General features: G+C 36.8%; 2 long non-coding RNA genes across 5 annotated transcripts; both read right to left on the reverse strand.

Annotated features, from left to right (window-relative positions):
• Positions 1-14,251: 14,251 nt before the first annotated feature.
• Positions 14,252-21,945, reverse strand: LOC147537953 (uncharacterized). Of its 3 annotated transcripts, XR_015225290.1 has the most exons (7): positions 18,440-20,854; positions 18,240-18,339; positions 18,000-18,097; positions 17,862-17,907; positions 16,693-17,383; positions 16,330-16,520; positions 14,252-15,994 (listed from the first exon to the last, which is right to left on the reverse strand). It is a non-coding gene; the product is annotated as an uncharacterized LOC147537953 (long non-coding RNA). The 3 variants fall into 3 exon arrangements; XR_015225288.1 differs by having other exon boundaries at positions 16,330-17,383; positions 18,440-21,945; XR_015225289.1 differs by having other exon boundaries at positions 16,330-17,383; positions 18,240-18,335.
• Positions 21,946-22,837: 892 nt separating this feature from the next.
• Positions 22,838-23,609, reverse strand: LOC147537954 (uncharacterized). Of its 2 annotated transcripts, XR_015225295.1 has the most exons (3): positions 23,230-23,609; positions 23,067-23,133; positions 22,838-22,974 (listed from the first exon to the last, which is right to left on the reverse strand). It is a non-coding gene; the product is annotated as an uncharacterized LOC147537954 (long non-coding RNA). The 2 variants fall into 2 exon arrangements; XR_015225294.1 differs by having other exon boundaries at positions 23,067-23,609.
• Between the last annotated feature and the right edge of the window lie 2,063 nt (positions 23,610-25,672).

The following is a 25,672-nucleotide window of genomic DNA, read 5'->3' on the forward strand; positions in this document are numbered from 1 at the left end:
CGTGTAGTAGTTCCTGACTGAATCCAAGCGGTTTTATATGGGTTTGATTTAATCATTGTAGGAATTCCCAAAAATTTGACCAGTTTTGTAGAAATCAAATTCTCTACACAACCATTGTCAATCACAATAGTACAAACTTTATTCAGTACTGTTCCTCTTGTAACGAACAAATTCTTTCGTTGAGATAAATTCCTCTTGAAAGGTGTGAAAAGAACTCGTCGAGTGAGTAACATAACCCGATCACCGTTGTCGGGAATAGTATCAATTCGTTCCAATTGATCTTCATCTGTATCCGAATCAGCTTTCTTTTCCACCAAATTAGCTTTACCGCGAGAGGGGCAAGCATTAGAATAGTGGCCTGTTTCAAAACAACGATAGCACTTAACAGGTGGAGGTTTTTTATAAGGATTTTCTGTTAGTGATTTAGTACCGTCCTCCGCCTGCTTTAATTGATCTAATTCATCTGGTAGAGTTCTGACTGATTGACTTCTCGTACTATGTCCCCGAAAAATGGAACGTGAATCTGATTCAAAAGACCGAGCTACACTAATACATTCAGAAACCGAATTAAAAGCTCTCAAATTAACCAAATCTTTAATATCATTACGAAGTCCGTCCTTAAATTTTTCTACTTTCATTGACTCTGAATCTGGGAGATTAAGTCTTGTTATTAGTCTTTGGAATTCCGAAGCATATTCCTTAACGGAACGTCTTCCTTGGCGGCAACGTAAATAATCAACACATAGTTGGTTCATAATCCGGAGGGAGGAACCGGGAAAACATTAAAGGTTTCAATTCTAACCATGAAGAAATAGGAGGAAGGTGTAATAAACGACGATTCTCAGATTCCTGTTTCCACCAAGTAAGAGCAGTTTTAGATAAATAACCAGTAACACAACGTACCTGTTCAGGACCTTCCACTTGCATAACATCAAAAAAAATTTCTAAACGGGAGATATAATCCAAAAATTCCTCAATATTTATTGATCCGTCATAAGAAGGAACGTCCATTCGTATACGATAAGCGGGACTTGACGTTGAAGAAGAACCCGATTGGTTAAGTTCGGTATTTGCCGTTGGAGGTAGTTGTACGGTTGCAATTTGTTGATGTGGGTTAATGGTTAATTGCCGATGGGTCGGGTTGTGGATAGCTGATCGAGTGAAGTTGTGGTCTGGTTCTCGATAACGCGGGAGAATAGATTGCTCGGGTGGATGATAGGAGGGGTTGTTGAGGTGTTCGGTTTCTCGAGTTCGGTGGAATGGGTTGGCTTGGTGACGTGGGTTAGTGGTGTTGTCGGGTTGGAGAGGGAGATTGATGTTTGGTTCGGTTTCATGTGGACGACGGAGTTGTGGAGGTGGTGTAATCGGATCAATAGCCAAGGTGGTTGATCGTGTTTCGGTAAGGGGGTTGGGGTGGTTGTGATGTTGTTGGTATATTGGGTGGGTTTCGATTTGGTTGGTATTGAATGAAGGATATCGGGTATACGGGTATGGGAGACGTGGGTCTTGATAGGTTGTGATGGTTCCTAAAGGAGGTTGGCTAGTGGTGGTTCGGTTGTTGGTTTGGTGGTTGGTGAGGAGGTTGTGGTCGGCCGAGGAGTGGCTCTCGGGTGGTGGTCGGTGTTGTGTTGTTGTTGGTTCGGTGAAGGAAAACGATGGTGGGGTTGACGTGTGGGTATAGTGGGGGTACGGGGGTGTTTGAAAAGGTGTGTTCGGGGAATAAGAGGTGATGAATGGTGGTGTGATAACCGGTGGAGGGTGGCTAATGGTGTGACCAAATAGTGGTGTTGTTGGCTCTGGGGGAAACCGAGAGGAGGAACACGTGTGGTGATGGTGGTACCCGATAGTTGTGTGGGATGTTGATGTGTGATAGTAGTGGGAGATGGAGTTTGGTTTTTACACATACCTTCTAGTTGTTTGGAGATGACGGAGATGGAGTCATTGAGTTGATTGAATCTTTGATCGATTTTATCAAATTTTTCTGTTGTTTCTTTCTTGTACTCATTGAACCCTTCTTCCAACTTTTTACCTGCAGATAGCCCTTCTTTAATGTTATCCCATTCAGAGGAGAAAGTTGGTGTTCTCTCCTTAGTTGGTGTAGTTGAGATAGTAGTATTAACCATGATGATAAAAGTGATGAAGACCGGAAAGAGAAAAAAAAAATTATGGCTCTAGATACCACTTGATGTAGAAACGCAGCGGAATTAAAAGATACGAATAATTAAATAAGAACAATGAAACTAAAGATCAAATAACTCTAAATACTAAACTTTATTAAAACTTCAATGGGGTTTTTCTCTCAAATCTGAGAATAATAGACAAACTAGACATCCTTTTATAGGATTCTGGACTTTCCTAGATAGACTTGAATTAGACTTCCTAAATAATTAAATACTGCAACTGCCTAAATAACTTGGACTCAAATATGAACCTTTCCAATTATTGGAAATATTAAAATAGCATAATTCCTAAACCTAAATTAATTAATAATCATACTAAAATAAGGACTTCCTAATTCTACTCTCTTTGGCCGGTTGGTCCATGACCGGGTCCGGTCATAGAAATAGTCTCCACGCCGGGTGCCCCTGCATCAGGTACACCATGAAATTAAATCGAAACAAATGTTCATTTGGTGTATCTTCAGGGAAGTCCCAAATCGGTTACACAGTCAAACATCTCATTAGAACCTTGAGAATGCGAGGTATTACCACCTCTCTTCTCAGTAGCCAACATCGTGGTATTAAAGTCGCCTAGCACCAACCAAGGAGCCTCGGAGCCCATCATAAGAAGCTCAAGGTCCCTCCATAGCTCCCGGCGATGAACAGTACTATTACTTCCGTACACCACTGCCAAATGAAAACCCGAGCCATCTGTAAACCGAACACCACCTGCAATAACTTGCCCTCTAACACAGGACACAGTAAAATCGACCCTAGTAGGGTCCCAACCAATCCAAATCCGGCCTCCCGAAACAACCGTATAGTTATCAATCAAAGTCCAGTTGGAATTAAGACTTCACTGAATACGAGTCTTATTAACCTCCTGAACATGAGTTTCTAGCAATCCACACAAACCAATTCTATTCAATCTCATAAAATCACGCACACTCTTCGTACGGATAGCGTCATTAAGACCTCTCACGTCCCAACATGCAAGATTAATCATTTAACTATTGGGAGGTATCCTCGACCTCTATAGAAGTCTCGGTAGTGTTATCCAGTCGCATACTAGTCAAATCGGGATTGGTTGCCTCATGTGTGTCATGTAAAGTGGGACTAGTTCCCTCATGGTGGGAACGGTCATTTGCAGGTAACCTCCCCTCCGGCTCACCCTCATGTGCATCAATGTCTAAATTTCCAGAAGTGGAAAGAGCCGAGAAAGAATTACCTTCATTGTAACTATTTGGGCCTAATTTGTCGTATGTTGCTGTTGCCTTCTTTGCCATCTTCCTTGGTTGTTGATCAAGCTTTTCTGGTTGTTCTCCACCGAGATAGAGCTTGCTGCCCTTAGATTTAACCACCGACCATCCTTCATTGTTATTTCTGTTATCCTCACGTGTTTGCTGAATTTCTTGAGCTGGGACCATTGTCGGACGTTTCCTCCCACCATTTTGACCACCCGAACCAAACCCCTTACTAGATTTAAAGTTCGTTTGCTTCCCATTAAACTTTCTCGTTTGATTTGTTGTTACCGTACCTTGCTGGTTCGCCCGAGCCTTAGGGTTACCATCCGGTGCTCTGTCTTCTCTAAGTTGCTGGTTTTTGACGACTTGGCCTGTAACATTTTCAGCAAGTTTTGGTCGCTTAGGACACGTCGAGTCATCATGCCCAAACACATGACACATTATACACTTGCTGGGTTTCCATGAATATTCTACTTGCACCTTTACTATATGATCTGAAGTACCATCCTTAACTCGAACTTCAATCTCGTCAGGTAAACCCCTATCCACTTGAACTTCAACACACACCCGTGCAAAGGCCATTCGCTCCTTGGATTCCGTACGACTATCTTGCATAAGAGGAATACCCAACACACTAGCAATGTGTGAAATTCCTTTGGAATTCCAGAATAGAAGAGGAATATTTCTCAAGCTAACCCATATGGGTATCGTCTTCATTTCTTGGAGTTCCTGTTCAATGTGAAGCTTCCATGGCCTTACTATAAAGACCCGACCCGCGATAAAGATAGTTTTGTGTTGCAATGCTCGTTTCCTGTCTTCTAAAGATGAGAACTTAATAACATAAGCTGAACTCCCATGTACTGTGAGTGTCATCTCACCCTTCGTTGCCATTGTTTCACTAAGACACTCTGTACCAAACCTCCATTAAAGCTAAACCCTAGCTTTCTCTCTCTAGCAATTTCTAATCCAAAATGAAATCAAACCACATGGGTAGCTAGCCAACAACATGGGGAGTAAAAGCCCTAAGGTTTCCGGCCAAGAAAGTGGCCGGAACACCTAGCAAAATCAAATCAACAACATGGGTAGAAGCATGCCTCACGCTTACAAACTCAATCCAGAATCTTGTCAAAGATCTCAGTCAGTGAAGATCTCGTGTATTTTACCTAACTTGGGCTTCAAGAGTCTTAGAAAGAGGAAACATCTCCGAGACTCGGAAAGATATCAATCAAGGATCTTAAAATAGAGGAACTTATAGATATCCAAGATAAACTCAAAAAGGAAACCCTAAATCCGTGAACTACCGAAGAGTAGTCTTAATCCAAAACGATGGATCTCAACCGCTTCATCAACACCGTCTATCAAAAATCGGTCCAAAGCAACCTATAAAAGAGCATCAAATCTCCTTGAAGAAGGTACGTTCCAAAAGGTTCAATCAATACTCAATATTTTAACTACAAAGGACTGTCTGACTGTCTTGAGCTTCGAAGAGGTTTCCGAGCTCCTTGCAAGTTTTCAAGAGCAGGAGGGGCAAAGAGTAAATTCATCAATGAAACGAGATCCAGCATCTCGATCTCACGGTTCTGACTGATTCCAAAGTTGACAAATTTTGACATCAATAGTGGCGTTTGGCCGTATTTTCATCGCCTCATTCGGGTTGACTAGTATTTCTCCCTTCTTAGATATTTAATTAGGGAGTCATCCAGACTTCTTCTCCCTCTGATTGAATCGTCAACACTTTCTCCATCTTGTCGATGTTTTCCTTTCTAATGTTTGAATAAGACGTCGGGTAGAGTTTCTTTCTCTCATATCATCTTAGCTAACACGTCTGCCACTGAATTTTCTCCTCCACGGAATCTGGTTATTTTGAACTTAGCGAATTGTTTAGCCATTTCTTTTACTTTCTTCATGTACTTCGCGAGGTCTGCTCCTCGATCTTCATTTCTCCCACCACTTGATTCACCACCAGTTCGGAGTCGCTGAAGACTTGAACGGTTGTTGCCTTGACTTTTAAGGCTAATTTTAGTCCTGCTACTGGAGCTTCTTACTCCCCTTGTTATTAATCACTGAAAATTTGATTTTTTTAGCAATATATTTTCCCTTACAAGATTAGTCAGCACTACTCCTATTCCTTCCTGGGCCTCGCTTGAAACTCCATCCATGTAGAGCGTCCGGATTACTCTGAGGTCGAGGTCTGCCATGTTGATCGAGTACTCCGAAACAAAATCTGCTAAAGCTTGTCCTTTTATAGCACTTTGAGGCACGAACATTATGTCAAATTCACGAAGCTCTATGCCCACTTTAATATTGTTGCATCAGGATTATGTAACACGTTCTTAAGAGGTTGGTCTGTTTGTACGTTTACAGTATGTGCATGGAAGTATGGTTGCAGGTTCCGTGATGTCAATACCAGGGCGTACACTAACTTTCCCACAATAGGATAATTCAGCTCTGCTCCGAGTAGTACTTTACTCACAAAATACATAGGACGCATGACATCATTTATTTCTCTTTATCATTACTGACAGTACCGCATCCTTGGACGTCGAAAAGTATATGGTTAATTCGTCTCCCACATTCAGGCTGACTAATAGGGGTAGTAGGGCCATCAGATGGGTCTTTTGATCTTGGAAGGCGTATTCTGCTTCTGCTGTCCATTCAAACCTTTGACACTTTTTCTCAGAGTCTTGAAGAAGGGCAAAGTTTTGTCCCCCATTATGATTGAATCGTGACATTGAGGCTAACCTTCCTGTTAACCTTGTACCTCCTTTGGTTTGCTCTGGCTAGGCATGTCAATCAGCATCATGAATATATCCAAGTTGGTCTCCATTCCCTTGTGATTGACTATAAATCCCAGGAATATGCCAAACGTTTTCTCCGGCTTGAGTTTCATATTATATGTTTGAGTGTGTCAAAGGCTAATTCGAGATTTGGGATCAGGTTTGTTCTCACCTTTATTTTCACGATCATGTTGTCGACATAACACTCCACAGGTTTCTTATTTTTTTTTTAAAAGAAATTGTTGACCAACCGTTGGTTTTCGGTTATCATTCTAGATAAGAGATTGTTTCGTTGAATCTCGAACTGCTCCTCACGAACTGGAGGTAAAACCTGCATAGAACTTGGAAACCACTCCAACGCTGAAGCAAGTAAAGGCGTTCTTGCAGTCACAGTTATGAGTATTGAAGTTCTGATTTTAGGATTGGACCTTTGTTTGATTGAGTTCGCTTAAGATTGATATGTCGTGTCTTGTTCAAGGCGATCTTGCTACCTTTTATAAACTTGTTTAACTGACTGTCGATAGACGACGACGATGAGACGGTTTATATCCACCATTTGTAAGTGAAAAATGCTATTTTGCAGACCAAGATTCCTACTTTGGGATTATTCCTATATTTGATAGATGTAAGATCCCTTATTCAAAGATATTTGATATTGAGATAGATCAAATTTCTGATCTTGCATATTATATGGGGAAAGTTTCCTCCTCGAAGGTCTCTCGTTCTCCAAGTTTATTGAACACCTACTTTCCACCGCTTAGGATATTGATTTAGGTTCGGGCTTAAGTCATTAAAGCATTAGGCACGCCTCTACCCCCTTATTTCGGGATTAACCTGTCGACACCCATTCATGCAGACCTCCTTCCTCTTTATCTGTACACATGGAAAACCTGATTGTATTTAGAGCCAGAGCAAGCTTTAGGTGCCTAAGACACTCTATCGACCCCCAGTTTGGCCTTCATGAGTGGTAGAGCTTTTCTGATTCACCACCATAATGACTTGACTAGGGTTAACCCATTGGGCTTTTGATCTTTTCTTAACTTATTAATCTTAATCAACTGGTGATCACTTTTTAGATCATCAGACACTACGATACTCGCACCCTCGGAGGATGCTGGAGACACCTTACCCATTAAACTAAGATGTAATCTACCGTAGCGACATTAGACAAGAGAGGCGTACTGCGTCCATAGAGCGTGACAAAAACTTAATTTCTCTTACAGAAAAGTTAGTTCGTATGTATTTCATCACTACAAAATTACAATGAAGTCGAAAGGAAAAACAAAGTTTTATTTGCGAACTACGACACAAAAATAGCCTTAATTAATTCCAAGTAAAATCCAAACATGATATAAAAAAATCTTTAATAACATCTCAATGTTGAATCAGGACAAGAAACCTCTGCATATTCAACTTTTGTCGTGGTACTTACGAACTGGATGCTCGAATCAGAAGACGTAGGTGATTCAAAATCATTGGGTGAAGACCAAATTCCCGAATTTATCTCCCTTCAAACTTCTAAAGTACTAAGACGCAAATCTGACACCCATTAATCTCGCTACATTGCAAATTCCATATTTTGGAAAAAAATCCCACAATAACACAATCAACAATTTTGACTTGATCCAACTGATTAAGAAAATTTATAATTTGCTTTCTCTCCTTCTATTTCCCCATTTCAGTTACTATATTCTCAAGATTTAGAACATTATATTTCTCCATCTATATTGTTAACTTAAATGGGCTGGTCATTTACTTTTCTTAATAATATCAAATCAATCTAGAAAAGAATATAATCCTTTTACAAAATTTTGTTAGATCTTTCTAAAAGTTAATTAGTATTTAATTTCATTTTCAAGAGTTGATTTTTAGGTTCTTTTTTGGTTAAAAATTAAATTTCAATCAAAATTCCCAAAAATTAGGCAAAATTCTTAAAATATAAGGGAAATTTGCGATTACAGCCGAAGTGTTGCACTAAAAAGTGCTAGTGCTTTTCCATTTAGGTTTCTCTCGAAAACAAAAAATTTTGGTATTCTGAAGTTCATTTCTCACTTTCAACAACAAAAAAAAAAAATTCATTCCTTGCCGTAAAGAACTTCAAATTTTTTTTTGAGAAATCGATTACAATCTACGTTAGTCACTACAAGGCATTGATACATCATCAAGATGTAAAGGAATAGTTCCAGTCAGAAAGCGTTTCCCATCTTCGAGAGTCTACTATAACGAAATAAACAACTTCATTCGTTCGCGCTTTGACCATCCATTACCCCACCAACATACTGTATGTACATAATGGGGTATTCATTCCCACATGGAGAGTGTTGATAGTGCAACCTGTCCCAATAGCAAAGCACGAAATAACCCAAATTGGAGGCCTGACGTTCAATCAGAAACCAGAATGAGCATTCATAAGTTAACTAGATGTTTTCAGGTATTGACATAATAGTTAATCAAGTCCTTGTAAGCACTTTCAGGTTCCACCAAAGCCTATCTTTAGCAAAATACACTTTATCCGCAACATTGTTCTGACTTACTAAATCAATTAAAATCACCAGATGCACGTGATTAATTACTATTGGGTACAATGAGTGAAGTCCTCTAATGAACCTGTCACTAACAATTGCATAAAAGTGTAAAGTCTTCATTAGGACGTTCACGTTCCATCAAATAATCAAATTCAACTCCTATGTTTTCGTTGTCATGTAGTGAATTTTTTGAAAGAATACACCTAAACTTTGATGTTAGTGCGACTTCACTATGGCGTTTACTACTCCGTATTTCCTAGAAGAAGCGAGTATTAAAACAAAAACGTGGAAATGAACCAAACAAGAAAAGGAACCATAACAAAACCTTCTCCACTAAAACTCCATCGCAGTAGCACCTCTCAGATGTCTTTGACTAGGGACAGTTACAATGGTCATAAGCGTAAATATTACTCAATGGAAACCATAATCATATGTAGGGGTTAAATATATATCTAGGGTAATAAGACGAACCAAGAACACTAATAAGTTATTAGCTCCAATCAGGTGTTAGCAAAAATTCAGAAGTATTAAAATGCAGAAACTACAAACATAAGTTTTGCCTTGTGCAGTTGGAATCAGCCCACTGTCTACAGCTAACCATGATCTCATAGCCTATTCGCAAAAGTTACAGACAATGACATAAAGAAAAATCTGTTTAACTATTGACGCATAAAGTACACAACCAGTAAAAATCTAATGTTAGTTATGTTACGTATGTACTTTATCCTGATCAGGAAAAAAGAATGTGAAAGAGAAAAACCATAAAACTAATATATTATGTGCCTTTTTCTAACTTTCATGGATAAGTTCTACCAAAATTACTCAAGTGGGTACAATTTTTTAAGCTATAATACTTCACGAAACAAACAGAAGAGCTATAGATTCTCGGGTGGCTTTTGTAATGAAATATAAAAGAACTTGTGCTGACATGATAGTTTTTGTGATGCATTTTTTGTTGGAGAAAGTCTACTGGCATCAAAAAGTGACTGTATACAATACAATTTTCGAATATTCTAAACAACTTAGCAGCAAATCCATCTGCTGACAGATATTTGATGGACTACACATGCAAATATGCAGATGTCTGAAGACAAAATCTTGGTGACACTAGTCCATTTTTAGTTGTATTTGTCTTGGTTTTTTTTTTTGGGTCTAAGCCCTTATACGTATTATGTATATATTGGTTATGTACTAAGTAGAAGAACTAATAATAGGACAGTTACCCGCTGTCATGCACGTGTAAATTGATTATCCGCCAGCATTTTTCGTTAGCAGTCAATCACATATTCTATATTTAGAGCCACACAGTCAAACAGTTATACAAGAAATGACCAAGATATCCAAGAAGTGCGCATACCTCCACTGGTTGTCGGTCTTAAAATAATGTCCAAAGAAGTGGTACAATTCATCCTTATCTTGGTACCTATTAACAACATACGGGCAACCATCAGTACGAAGTTATAGTTTCAGTTCGAAACAAAAAACTAGTGTGTAAAACAGGAAAAGGAAGAGTTATTCAAAGTTGTCAGTTGTTACTACAAGAAGCCTGCATATTCATTGGCGTGGTTTCCTGTATCATAGCCCTTGTCACTGGAAGTCCAACATATGATTAGAAGAAGCAGAAATCGAGAAAACAAGTTAGCATCAGGCTACCAAGAAACTCAATGCTCCAACAAGAAACATATAAAATCAATAGCTGTTTGATGTTATTGTGGGCTTGTGGCACTTTTACTGGATCTAGGTAGAATGGTTTCCCATGTGGTTGTGGGCTTGTGGCATATATCGATTCGTGTAGAAAAAAGCTATCTGACCAACAAGCTGCAATGATACTTGTTCTGTCCATCCAAGACTTCAATAACTGTAAATTGTCGGTGACTTCCAGAGTTCCAATGTCCCCATCTATCTCAACTATGATAATCATCATCAACTCATTTATCTAAGACTTCCCTGGGCACTTAATGCACTTTATACACATTCAATTAACAATGTTATAAACGATTACCTCAGATCAAAGATAACCCCACCGAATAAAAAGTTACTAACAAGTCAACAAACTTTTGTAAGAAAATAACATCTTCCAATATAAAGAGGGTTATGATCAGCAATATAATAATGTGGAATTGTGGACATAAAATTTTGAAAAAACACTTGATTACCTTAGATCGAAGAAGACCACAAATACCAGGGCCCGAAGAGTTGCTTATTCTGTTATTGGGCCTACATTTATCGCAGCTTCCTTAAGGCAAACATATTGCATTTTGCGATACAAGACCTGCCAAGAATCAAAGGGAAATATCAACAATATGAAACCGCAATTACTCACGTAATACAGTATAATACTGTGATTAGCTCTAGATCTTCTCAAAACTTAAGGCTTACCTTAAAAGCCATGTTGAGAAATGCTTGAAGCTAAAAAGCTCTTTAGTAGAACTGTAGAACATATTGCCTCTAATTGGAAACCTGATATCTTTCATAAGAGTAGAAGTGTAAAGGAAAAACTAGTTTTTCAAGCTACCACTTCCAATCGTTTGCCTCTTCGTGAAACCCAATGTCGAAGATTTAAGATATGCTCTTCATTTACCCTAACCTGAATTTCCACTTTAAAACTCAATCACTGTTATTGTTGTTTTACAGTCAGAAGGAGTAGAGACGTTATCTGGCAAAAAAAGTGGTCACAACTGCGTATTTTGCTACTATAACACTAGTGACAAAAAGAAACCTAGTGGAAAATGATATACATATTCCTCCAATTTCATTGTTATTACACTGTGAATACAGTAGCAGGTTTTAGGTGAGTACAAGAAAACGTTCACTTCTAGGTAACAAATCTGTAATAGTATGGCCAAGTTCCACCAATCCACAGAAAAATATTTTGAATGAAAAACCAATAGAGTTGTTTGTGTATCGTACTTTTTTCTCCACATATTCTAATCACCAAAGAGACGGAGAATAAAAATGGAAAAGAAAAATAGGGTGCACCTACAGATTCTCATTAACCATTGTTTCACGTGTACGAACTTCTAACATGTTGTGCAACCCAAAGTATACCGATTTGGTGGACCAGTCTGAAACAAGAAAGAGCAAAATAAATAACACTTTCTACCGAAATGACGGGAAATATGCTAATGTGAAAAAAGTATCAAAGAGTTCTCTAGATGACTAATGAAGATTCCCACAAGGTCCGCAAATTTCTTGCGAAGGGTAGCTAAAGGATTCATACCAAATTTGCAACAAAACTGAGTCAATGTCAAACACTTATAAATGTGGACATTTAATTGGTGAATGTGATAATCACTTACCAAACAAGACTAGATTGTGATCCCTGTCGTGGTCAATGCTGAAGTAATTTGTCGCAATCAAGCACGGTGCCTATAGCCAAATAAAGGGTGCCATATTTCCCTGCCTATTGTGAATATAACACCAGTGACAGGAAGAGAAATTAACGTGTGGAAAAGGATATACATGTTCCTCCCATTGTGCTATAATTACATGGGAGAGTACAATAGCAGGTTTCACGTGAGTATAAAAGAAAAGTTGTCTTCTAATCCTTGCTAGTGTTGCCGAGTTCTACCAATTAATATAGAGATAATCTGAGTGAAAAACCCATTGAAGCTGATAGTGAATCATACTAGGCAGATCTTGTTGGAAAAATAATTGCTACTAGTAATAATTCAAATGGAAAAGCAGAAAGTGATGTTGTTATACACGAAACTTCAAAGATAATATCGATTCTTTTAGATAGTAATTCGCCCCCCTGGTATAAACCACGAGTACACAACGGGTCAGGAATTATGCCTTCAAGATCCGATGAAGTCTTAACAATAACAACTATCTTAGTTCAAAGTATGTACGCTTTGACTAAGGTCGAGAACACTCCAAAATATAAACTGATAATGCCAAAAGGAAATCGACGCCAATTTCGACAAAACTTGATAGCAAATCCAATAACACCTTCACTGTTAAATTTAAACTAGAAAATGAGAGTAAGAGAGAGAGAGAAGAATTCGTTGGATCATATTGGAGTCTGGTTGTTGCCACTTAATATATATGAAGTGAAAAGATATGGATGCATCTCATCCCATGGGATGCATCCATTTGATGCAACAGTCAACAATTTGAATGGGCAATGAACCCATTCAATTTGTATTGTTTGACGAGATGGACAACTACCATGTTCCATCCAAGGCATCCTTCAAATGCCTTACTATCCTTGGATCGATCCCGGCTTTGCCGGATTACTACTTGATACCTCCGCTTGGGTGTGCAACCTTTTCGGGTGCATCAAACACAGCAGGTATTAACATGTACCCAAGTTTAGTCAGACATTTCATCAAACACATAGTGTACAATCAAATTGAGAAACCCACCTCCTTAACAACTCCCCAAGTAATAAGGTCCATTGTTAGGTTCAACTGTATTTCTGTAATAAAACCAAATGAAATTTTATTAGACCAACAAAATATCAAAAATCTCAAATCAATATAGTGAAATAACAAAATAATGCACAAAAGTATCAACGTAAGAATTTTAACTAAAATGACTTTATTAGTAATAAACATCGACGATGAAAGATAAAAAACAATAACCTCCTTCATAATCTATACGCAACAAATAATAAAAACAAACGCATCAAAAATACCATGAAGAACATATTCTTAGACAGAATCCAAATCACCTTGAAGTAAGAAATCCATAAATCAAAATAATGCCAAGAACTCCTGAATAAAAGATCAAAAGTTTAAATAAAATAATCACCTGATAGAGAAGATGAGAATTAGGAATGGGTCTAGGGTTCGATCGTAGCGATGGATTACACCTGATGAGAGAATGAGAGCTAGAACGATCGTCATTGATGGAGAAGATGAAGAAATGTAACAGTCGACCAAGAAGGGCATTGGAAGGTTTGATGATACTGAAGTCCCGTGAGGAAAATTTATGACTGCAAATTGTGATAAGATGTGTCCCTTGAGAAAAGAAAATAAAACTGATGATAGGAAATTTTTTTACTATCATCAGAGCAAGTAAAAAACTCTTTTCAAGTATAAGTGAAAACAAATGAATTGCGAAACTATTGTTGCACTACTAAATAAAGCCTACTTATCTGCCCAAAATCGACAAATAAGTAACCATTTACTGTCGCATTAAGTTATACACTATAAAAAGTTGTTGGTAACGCGAATTCCATATCATTTCCTCCATACAACATTTAAGTTATCTAAATACAATCACTAAACCTGTGAAGACAACCAACAAACTATAAACAGAAAAACTTACAAACTATTAACACTTCAGATTCTTTTCAATATTTATGACTATATAAGGATCAACATCAACGAACGTCTTTACCACATCTCATCTTCACGACTTTGATCATGCTATCTCTGAAAGAATCTGACACCCTCTTTTTTTTTTTTTGCATTAATCTGACACCCTCTTATCAAGACCTCTAAATGTATCTTCGAGTAAATTGAGATGTGTTGAAATCCAATCCAATATATAATCTCTTTCCTCACCGTACTCGGGTTCAGTTGGACATCTGCCTGTTATCATTTCCAAAAGTATAATACCAAAGCTATATACATTTCTAATTAATGATTTTGTTTCTTCTGGACATAGAATTAAGAAATTGCAAGAGAGATATGTAACTGAAATTGGAGGATTTTAAAGTGTTAGAAAGAGGGATTGAGGATTTATAGAGGGAAAACAAGAACTGACAAGATATATCTTTTGGGAAGGGAGAGGATGAAGTAATAGAACCGAGAAGATATGTCCGTTGAGAAGGAACGGGAGGAAGTAAAGGACTAATGCTGATGTGGATCGGACGACACAAACACTATTATAAGGACTAAGTTGGTTTTGTTTTAATTGTGTGAGTAATTCCACACGTTTCCTTCACACATAATAGTTAACTCTACAACCGGGCGAAGACCGTCATAGGCTGCATCTACTCCAATTCTGATTCAGTAAACAGTAAATAGAATGTAACAAACAATATAGTAAGAAGATAAAAGCATGAGGAGATAGAAGCATAGAGGAACAAAGAAAGTATTTCCCTTTTGCTTACCAAACTACCTAAGCTAGAAAAGAGAGGTGAGCTCATGAGTCCTAGAATTATTTTTATCCTAATTGACAGTGAGTTTTAAACATAATAAAACCTGATAAAATGAATCAGCCCTCGCTTGTGAAACTAAAACACATGAAAACATAAGAACAAAATGGAGGAGCTAACACACAGAAACCATAAATACCTGATTAGATGTCGTAGCAAAGCCTGTTGGTGGCAATCAACTCCCCCGCCTACAAATTTCCTAAAAAAATTTGTAACAATTTAATTGTTTCCACCACTAAGGTCACCAATCATTTTAATTGATAAATTTTAGTGAAAGAATTTACAGAAGTCTAGAGAGCTAGAAAAGAAGAAGAAATAGCTAGCGGAGTAAGGTTTAACAACTCACAGTTATACCCGCATATATCAGTTCAGTAAGCAAGAGGGCCCACATGATCAAAGTGACTGCGACGCTCATAATTAAAGATTCATGTCCACCACCCTTTGGTGTAACGGTTGGACACCCCTCTTAAGGCCATGAGGTCGTGGGATCGAGTCTCAGTGGACGCAGTTGCCATCAAGATTTATCCTATGTAATTTAGGCTATGAATAATGTAATAATTTGTCGGGCTTTAGGCCTCTTCGTTGTCAGGCTTTAGGACTCTTTCATTCTCAGTTTAAATTAGGCGGTTATCGTGCTCATTACATCTCCATGATGCATCTATGCCTTGTAACGACTAACGTAGACCGTAGTCGAATTCTCAAAAAAAAAAAAAGATTCATGAGCACTGTAACAAAAAGTAGGACCAAAAGCTTGCTTACAAATAGATTATAATGATGCATGAGCATCATCAATATCACCGGGTTTGGAGATAAGAAAAATCTAGATATCTTCAATGATCAAGTTACCTCATATGCATTCCACAAGCTAACATTATCCTCTTTCAACAATTGAAGTTGAAACAACGTAATTGCAATCCGATGATAATGGGGAAAGTAAACATAGCTATTAACAGCAAATATGAAGAAAAAAAATGTACAATAACCTTGAGCGAATAAGATTGAAACTTTCAAGTTTCAACTGCTAGTAGATGTTCCACTTTCTATAACACAACAGGTATTAACATGTCCCCAAGTTTAGTCAGACATTTCATCAAACATATAGTGTACAATCAAATTGAGAAACTCACCTCCTTAACAACTCCCCAAGTAATAAGGCCCATTGTTAGGTTCAACTGTATTTCTGTAATAGAACCAAATGAAATTTTATTAGACCAACAAAATATCAAAAATCTCAAATCAATATAGTGAAATAACAAAATAATGCACAAAAGTATCAACGTAAGAAATTTAACTAAAATGACTTTATTAGTAATAAACATCGACGATGAAAGATAAAAAACAATAACCTCCTTCATAATCTATACGCAACAAATAATAAAAACAAACGCATCAAAAATACCATGAAGAACATATTCTTAGACAGAATCTAAATCACCTTGAAGTAAGAAATCCATAAATCAAAATAATGCCAAAAACTCCTGAATAAAAGATCAAAAGTTTAAATAAAATAATCACCTGATGGAGAAGATGAGAATTAGGAATGGGTCTAGGGTTCGATCGTAGCGATGGATTACACTTGATGAGAGAATGAGAGCTAGAACGATCGTCATTGATGGAGAAGATGAAGAAATGTAACAGTAGACCAAGAAGGGCGTTGGAAGGTTTGATGATACTGAAGTCCCGTGAGGAAAATTTATGACTGCAAACTGTGATAAGATGTGTCCCTTGAGAAAATAAAACTGATATACCAATGTTGATCCAAGGGCGGATAGGAATGCTGATGTGGGACGGACGGCTGGATTTATCCAGGGTTTTGTCCCAGTCAGCACCCATCCACCTGTTTTATTATATTATATAGATTTCCAACAGATCTCAAACCTTGAAAAAGCTTTTACCAATATGATTCTCCAAAGAAGCTTGTACTACCAGTCATTGATAATCAATAGAGTCCATACGAAGATCAAAGCTTATGAGACTGTGCAAGAAATAAACTGTACGACATTGTTAAGCTGTTTGTTACAATTTATTAATTATAAAGCGTGGTACAAATACATGTTCGTAAGCGAGTACGTTTTCTCAGCTCAACAAGCTAAAAGATGATAATCAATATTCACGCTCTTAAAGCAAATATCCTGTTCATAAGTGAATACCAATTTTCATGCAAATATACCAGTTTTGAACACCTGAAATGTATTCTCCTTTAACAGTGTCATAAAAGAAGATTTAGAAACTCATAAGAAGCTAAATAAAAGGAAAGCGATTTTATGGACTTAAAGGTATGAGAGGAAATAAAATCATATGCATGTACAAGATAAAGTCAGAGACTATAAAATTACAACTAAGGTAGGAAACCCAATGAAATTTTATTATAAGTGAAGCAAGGAGTAGATTTTACTGGCAGCGAACACCTCGATGCGAGTTAAAAGAGAATTAGTATGTAGTTACCTCCCATAACCTTACCAAAACGCATCTACTGCTTATGCAGCTCTACCAGCACAGCTTACCTTGTTGTAGATCTCATACGACTATCTCTATCGATAATTGTAGGTATAGAGGTTTGGGGGAAGACCTACGTGAGAAAATAACAGAATGGACTTAGAAAACAAAAATTAGAAGAAGTTCTGGTTTTTTTAATATGCAATCAATCCTAAAAGAAACAATCAGATGGGGATACAAATTTGAAATGACGTTCCAAGAAGACTTCTTCAAAAACTATAGCAGAGATGTTATTTGATAGGGATAGAATTGGGATTGAGAACATTAAAACTCTAAAGTTCTAGCACATAAAAACTTAGATGTTACTAGTTATTACATACTCACCATCCTAAATTTGTTCCGGAGACAAAACTATAGATTTCAAGTTTCGAGTAAAAGAGAATGATAGGTTTCAACATCTCCCATTTTATCAATTATTTGGATGGTAATATTCCTCGAGTAAATTGTTGGTCAAATAGGAATCTTAAAGTGATAACAATTATTTGAATTAATGGACTTACAAATAGCTCGACCATCTCCGATCAATATAGTAATCTTAAAACCATACTTACCAACCTGTTCCTCCACTTTCTCACAAAAAAATGCCCAAGAACGGATCTGCAGTTTATATTTGAGGTAGCAGCTTGGTTATCGCATAAAAGAAAAGAAATAAAAATTTTATTAAACAAAGGATCCAACTGCCTGTTTACCTCTTGCTTCTTTAGTCGAAAGAGGGAACTCACTTTTCGAACGCAATGACTCCATCACATAACAGCAGAATCCAAAATTTCAACATAATTGAGTGCAGCTATAACCTCAATATAAAAAAACCCTCAGTAAAATGTTTTTACTGAAATATGAAAGGTAGACACAATATTTTACTGTAAATCAACGTGACAAACACAAACACAAACACAGGCCAATAAAAAGTTAATATCATTATAACGTACGTTTTATCCAGAATCATTGAGATGGTTCCAGTTGTTCTGAAACCTAGGATTGCCTTAGTTGTGACTTCACTCTGATCGTTAGTTGTGAATTAGAAACTTCCTACGGATAAACCAGGACATGTCAGTCAATATAGTGATGCAACTAGAACAAAACCCACATAAGAATCCAACGCCTAAAGTGTTTTATTATCATCGCTTACATTTGAATCAAGAAGGTCTAATTTGCTCATATTCGAGATTGTCAGAGCTCTCCCCTTTTGATAGCTTGTTTTCTCAATATGCTTTCTGTTATCATGATCGATCTCAAGAGCTTTCTAAGTTCCGGTTAAGCTAGATATAGATTAGCCTGTTCTGAATAGTAATGCTCTCCAGAATACTTCTCAAATCTCACGGAAAGAAAAACACTATTCAAAGAAGTGGTTAGAGATCAATTACCATGTTGGTGCATAACTAAGTAGGTTGACTGACCTCCAAAACCTTGGCCTACATCTTCTTATACTCATTAAAAAGTAGAATCTTACCCGGTGAACTTATCCGCCTCATTAACACAAACAAAAATCAACAAGTTAAACGGAAAGATTACAAAGATCAAAAGATCAACCAAAATTTATTCAACTAGTGAAGAAACTCAGCTTTCCATGATCAAAGATCAACCAAAATCTACATTACCAAAACTTCTACTTATTAGATAACAAATTTTATCAGCACCCGAGAAATTCGAGGAGCATGCCCAACTATAACCTGCCGAAACAGCCTAGAAAACAACGAATCGGATTCACGTGTAGTTGAATTTTTACCAAAAAAATTACATATTCTAATAAGGAGATTAACAGGAGGGTAACCAGTGTCAAGGCTCCCTTCAATGTGAATAATAAAAACGTTGCTCGCCTTCTCTCATCGATTTCTGCCTACTCATTTAAAATATGAGAAAAATGAATTTATGCAAAAGAAACATGAGTGATCAACAAATACCTAATGATTAGACATTTAATTAGTGATTGGGATCGACATTTAAATTGTCGCAGTCAGTTTTGAGGTTACTGTCGCAGTCAAGTAAGTGCCTATTGCCAGAACGGGGGTTTATAAAGAGATACCGTTGATTCTGCATTCCCTGCACAGTCACTTACTGATGTTGATATAGTAACAGTAGTGCTACTTCTGCTTCTTTGCATCGGTTAAAATACGTGATACCAAAAGGCCTAAACTGAAGGCTTGGTTGAAAACAACCCAAAACACCTGCGTTTCTTATCTTCCACTATCATCTTTATAAAAAGGTCTAAAAGGAGATGAGCGGGCAAAACAAGAAATCACATAGTTACTTGCAATATATTAGCCACAACGGACCCAATGAACTGGATGGTAGAAAATATATCACTGAGGTTGAGGAATCTAATAAGCAAGATATTAGCCACACCGGACCTAATGAAATGTATCGGCTTTAGCAATCTAATAAGCAAGAAAGCTGCACTGAATCTCTTCCTGCGCATGTTGAGTTGAAACTTCTACAAAGGAAAAAAAAGCAAACGTTCTTGAAGCCTAACAAACAATTTTTTTGAATAATTAGAGTTGTTCTTCAAACCTCTAGAATACTTCTAATTGATTCTCGATTGAAACCTAAGCCCTTGTTTATAATACTACTTCCTAATTCTAATGGACTTCTAGAATATAATTCCACTCAGTCTAGGAAACCTATTTTGATAGTGAAAGAAACAAACAATTAAAAAGTGATATAATTAAATTAGAATGTGCAATAGAAATATTTAGTGGGGGTCCAAATCCGTCCTTGGATTCTCGTGACATTCACATCATCATTCCTGGCTTGACGAACTTCGACCTCAAACTTAGAAGGAAATGCCTTCATCATCTTCTCAGTTCTCACCATATGCCACAAATTCTATGGTTCCAAGTGTTTACTCTTTGAATCTTTTAGGTAAAATCAACATTAATTAGAAATAAAATCACGATTTTAGCGAGTAATTGGAGTAGTTATTCGGACACTCTTAAAATTCTTCTGTACAAAAATGATTCTCAATTTTATTACTATAAGTTTCTTAATTCTAATGGGCTTCTAAAATTTAATTCAACTCAATCTTTGAAACCTATTCTGGTATGAAAAGTACTATTTCCGTTAAAACACCTAATAAAATAAGATGATAGAATTAACAAGAAAACACGTTTACACCTGCAATACCAATTTCAGAAACCAGAATCAGACACCCTTCAATAGCTCTCTGGTAGAACATCATGCCTCTAACAACAAACCTGATATACTGCATAAGCCTAGGAGCAATAGTTAATATCGACTTAAATGAAAAAACTAGTTTATAAACTACCAGCTCTGCATTGTGTTTGTCCTTCTAGGGAGACCTAATGTGGGAGATTCAACCTATTCTAGGTCCAGTGAATTTCCAAAGGAAGGGATCCTCCTATGTGCTTCTAAGTTCGCCGGCACGTAGTCTTATGTGGAAAATGATATACAGGGGATACAACAACAAGTTTCGTTTGAGCACAAGCACAAAGTTGACTGAATCATACTTGGACGGAGGAATAATTTGACTGAATAACCAACAAAAATTGTTTACTGGACCGTACATTTCCTCTACATATTCAAGATTCTACCATCAACCAAAACTCAAAAAAGCAGACTGCATTCACCAATTCTTATTAACCATCGTGTCACGTGTGGTTACTTCTAACCTGTTCCGTGGCAGTGATACCTTCTTGAAGATACTGAAAAGTGGAACGATACTTCTAATAACAAATTTATAAAACACAGGAATAAATCAAGCTTTTCTTAGTTTTCCCAACAACCAAGACACCGAGAAAAGTTTAAACGACTCACAACATTTAATAAGAGCACATATATGAAGCAGAAATCACATTTCAGTCTCCAATCCGAAATTGCGCTGCCATATTCAGTGCCATTGAGATCTGAAAGAAAGAATGTTATCAAGATTATACAAGCACATTGCTAGCATGGAAGAAGGCCAGCCAGTGTATTAACTTCAGTCTGTCATAAGATGTATAAGGAACTAGGAACAACTCCATTTCCCTGGATCTAGAAAATACAAAAAGAACAACGAAGGAAATTTAACCCTCATTGCACAATAACAATCAATTGGATGAGGAATCTATGCAGTCGAACAACGGAAAAGGATTTTAAAGCTACCCAGTTAGTCAATAGAAGTGACGATTTCAAAGTTACGCAATCCAAACAATTTCTTTGTAGGATTTTAGCATTAGGAAAAGCAACAGTAGCGTTTGCAAGTATAAGTGAATGAATTCACCTTCAAGTAAAAAAATAATAGTAAGTCACAAACAAGCAGGGCAATAACACACACATGCATGCACCTCATCTAGTAACAACTACAAGAAAACACACAAACAAGTACAACAAAAACAAACTCCGACCTACATCACAAGCGCTTATAGAATGACAAACACCAAACATAAAAAACCACAACCGCAAGCAGAAAGAAAAACACAAGCAAAAATAGAAACAGAAAGAGATACAAAAACACAAATACAAATACAAAAACAAACACAAACACAAACATAAAACACAAACACAAGCACAAAAACAAGTACAAGCACAACCACAAGCCTAAACACAGACACACAAACACAAGCACAAAAACAAGTACAAGCACAACCACAAGCCTAAACACAGACACACAAACACAAACACAACCACAACCACACACACCCACACACACACACACACAAAAACACAAACACAAACACAAACAAAAACACAAACACAAACACAAACACAAAGACAAGTCACAAACACAAGCAAAACCAAACACAAGCAAAAGCAAAAGCGAACACAAACACAAACACATGCACACCTACAAACATAGCACAAACACAAGCAAACACAACTAAAAACTCAAACCCAATAAAATAATACACAAAAAGAGTCAAACAAAAACAAAAACAATCCGAATAAACTAACACTTTACAAATCAAGTTGATACTAGAACTTAGAGTGTAGTCTAGCCTTCCTGAGTTACTGTTCCCAGTCCCCAGATATTTATTTTATCACAAACCTCTAAGGGTTTAGTCTAGTTTACCATAGTCAATAATTCAAACTACATTATGTCCTTATGGCTTCTCCTCTTTTGCAGCACATCTAAAGTTTAACATAAAATCGATACGGTGATTCGAGCATACCTAAGCTTGCGTTGACTTTTCTTCCTCACACTTTGCATTGCAGATATGAAATGAGGTTATCATACTTATGTGAAGATTAAATTCGAGAAGACATCGTTAAAAGGCAGTGATACTTATCAGTTCCCCCCATCACCAAGATATCGGAACAAGTTTAAACGACTCATAACATTCAACAACTACACATATAAGCTACCAAAGATCAGAGTCCCCGAAATGAAATTTCACAACCATATAAGTGCTATTGGGATCTACAAGACAGATTGATTATCAATATTAAAAAAATATGATCGAAGGCGAAGAATCAACCATGCTAACAAGTAAGAAGGGTATGCACTATTAACTTCACTTAGGTGTAACGTGTATAAGGAACTAGTAACAACTCCATCTCCTAGCATTAATAAACTAAAACCGAGACAAATTAAGAAAATTTACCCTTTGCACAAGACCGATACAGTTAATAGGTCAACAGAATACGAAAATTTACCTTAATTACACAACAACTCCATCTCCATCTCCTTTACACCTCTAACCGAGTAGTCTTGATCAATGAGCCACAGTTCTGCGAGTTTCCGGTAAACGTCGGGTACATGAGGCTACAATGTTACATTAGGGAATAAATAGTATGGGAGCATTTCCACAAGTCACACTTACATACATAACTCACTTAAAAGAAGTGGCAGGAACGATATCTGAAATCCGTTATAATCCCACGTAGAAACTAGTGAAAATATAAACAACACCACTAATGAAACATGACAAGAGAATACGAAATAGAAATAAAAAAATTCATAACAACCAGTTAACCACAATTTACCTTTCCTTTAATACACCATTTTTCAAAAATCCACCTTCGTAGAAGCACCAAGCAGCAGTGATCCATATTCACCGAAAGGGCTTTTAGAAACTAGGTGTTCTCCACTTGAATGAACCGATCCCTAAGAAATTGTTCCATCTTGCACCTGAATAACTTGTGACATACCATTTTCCCTTCAAAAGTTCCTGTGTTAAGTATGTGTGGATGTTACAGTGAGCTATACCTAAAAGAATGTCATTAATGCATAAAGGGAACTATACCCTGGTAAATTAAGGAATTTATCATCCTCCCGATTTCTCCTGTCATTATTGACACAAACTACAACCATACATAAATTTAAGACTTCGTTGTCTGTCTACATTCCCCTTTTTTACTTCCTCTCTCTCTCTTTCCATGGCTATACACATGTGTACATATGTATATGCATTGTATATATATGTACATATATACACATGTGTATATGATTAGGTAATTTAGTAAAAATACATTGTATATTTGCATGGTTTTAATTGCTAGTAGGTCACGTATTTACAAGCGTTGAATCACTCGGCGTAAACTATGGGCAAGTAAGGAACAATCTAACATCTCCAAATCAAGGTTTTTCAAATCATGGAAACAAAAACACACTTACAAACTTTTCGTGTAAGATTTCGACCGAAATCTCACAAAATTTTGCTTTCTTCATCATTTTCTTTTTTATTTCTTCATCAAATCTTCTTGATTTCTTTTTCATAGGTTCAAGTTTCAGATTTTATGGGTGGGTTTAGGGTGAAGAAGAAGAAAAGAAAGAGATTAGGGTTTAGTACAAGAAGAAGGAGAGAGAGGCGCGACTGTTGGAAAAAAAATTAAGGTTTTGGTTTTAAAAAGTTATAAAGTTAAAAGCACCCCTCAAAAGTTATCTAGCACCCGTTCTTTCACTGTCCCAATGTCCTGAAGGTGTGCCAGAAACTATTTTGAAGGGTTCCTTAAGAAATTGTTTAGGGGTGACCTCGAAAGCACCCCTAAACAATTTCTTAAGTGAATATAGCCCTACAGTCTAACAGAATAGGTTAAAAACAATTGGATTTACCCCCAAACTAACTATTTTACTACAGATGAGCCCCTGAAGTAAGTGTTTTGGGATTTTTAGAGGTGAATAATTTAATTGAGCCAATAAATTATCTCAATTTACCCCCTAAATTATCTCAATTTACCCCCTAAACTAACTACTTTATTGCAGATTAGCCCCTAACATAAGTGTTTTAGGTTTATCAGAGGTGAATAATTACATTTAGCCTCTAAATTAACTACTTTAATGCATATTAGGCTTCTAAGATACTAACCTTTCATATTAAAGAGACGTTAATAAGGCTACTAACATTTCCACAAATTTGTAAAGTTTCTACATAGACCGAAACATTCCCACTTTTGGACTCACCGAAGTTTCCACCGAAACCGAAGTTTCATTCCTTGCTTTCCGGTAAACGTCGAGTACGTAAATGTCAGGTCAGTAAGAGAATAAACAGAGAGCATTTCACCAAGTTACACTTACATAAATAACTCACTTAAGGCAGGACAAAAGTCTGAAATCCATTATAATCCCACATAGCAACTATTGCTGGTGAAAATATAAACAACACCACCAGTGAAACATGGCAAGAGAATACGAAATAGAAAAAAAATGCATAACAACCACAATTTACCTTTCTTTCAGTACACCATTGTTAAGAAAACCACCTTCGTAGGAGCACCAAGCAGCAAGGATTCATAGTCACCAAACGGGCTTTCAGAAACTAGATCTTCTCTTCTTGAATGAACAAATCCCTAAGAAATCGTTCCACCTCGTACCTGAATACCTTGTGACACCATTTTCCCTTCAGATGTTTTTGTGTTTAAGTATGTGTGGATGTTACAGTGAGCTGTACTTAAACGAATGTCATTAATGCACAAAGGGAACTATAACCAAGTAACGTAAGGAATTTATCATCCTCCCAAATTCTTCTTTCATTATTAACATTAAAACTACAACCATACATAAATTTAAGACTTCGGTGTCTCTCTACATTCCCTTCTTTACTTCCTCTCTCTCTCTCTTTCCATGGCTATACCCATCTATGCATATACATATATGCATAGATGTATATATATATATACACGTGTGTTTGTGTGTGTGTATCTAACTAGGTTATTTAGTAAAATTACATTGTGCGTCTAATTAGGTAACTTAGTAAAAATACATTGTATGGTTTTAATTGTTACTTGTTAGTAGGTTTTGTATTTACAAGAGTTGAATCACTAGCCATAAACTATGGGCAAGTAAGGAACAATCTAACATCTCCAAGTCAAGTTTTTGGTCTCTTGAGCTCTCTAAATATTAACAAGATAAGAATAAGTGATTCAAATTAACAAAACGTGTAGTTGTTAAGATGGTGAATTGTGACATAATAACATTGAGGATTGCATT

The sequence above is a fragment of the Eschscholzia californica genome, unplaced genomic scaffold (genome assembly GCF_041429995.1).
Source record: "Eschscholzia californica isolate CP2 unplaced genomic scaffold, dmEscCali1.0.p SCAF_5, whole genome shotgun sequence".
Classification (NCBI taxonomy): domain Eukaryota; kingdom Viridiplantae; phylum Streptophyta; class Magnoliopsida; order Ranunculales; family Papaveraceae; genus Eschscholzia; species Eschscholzia californica.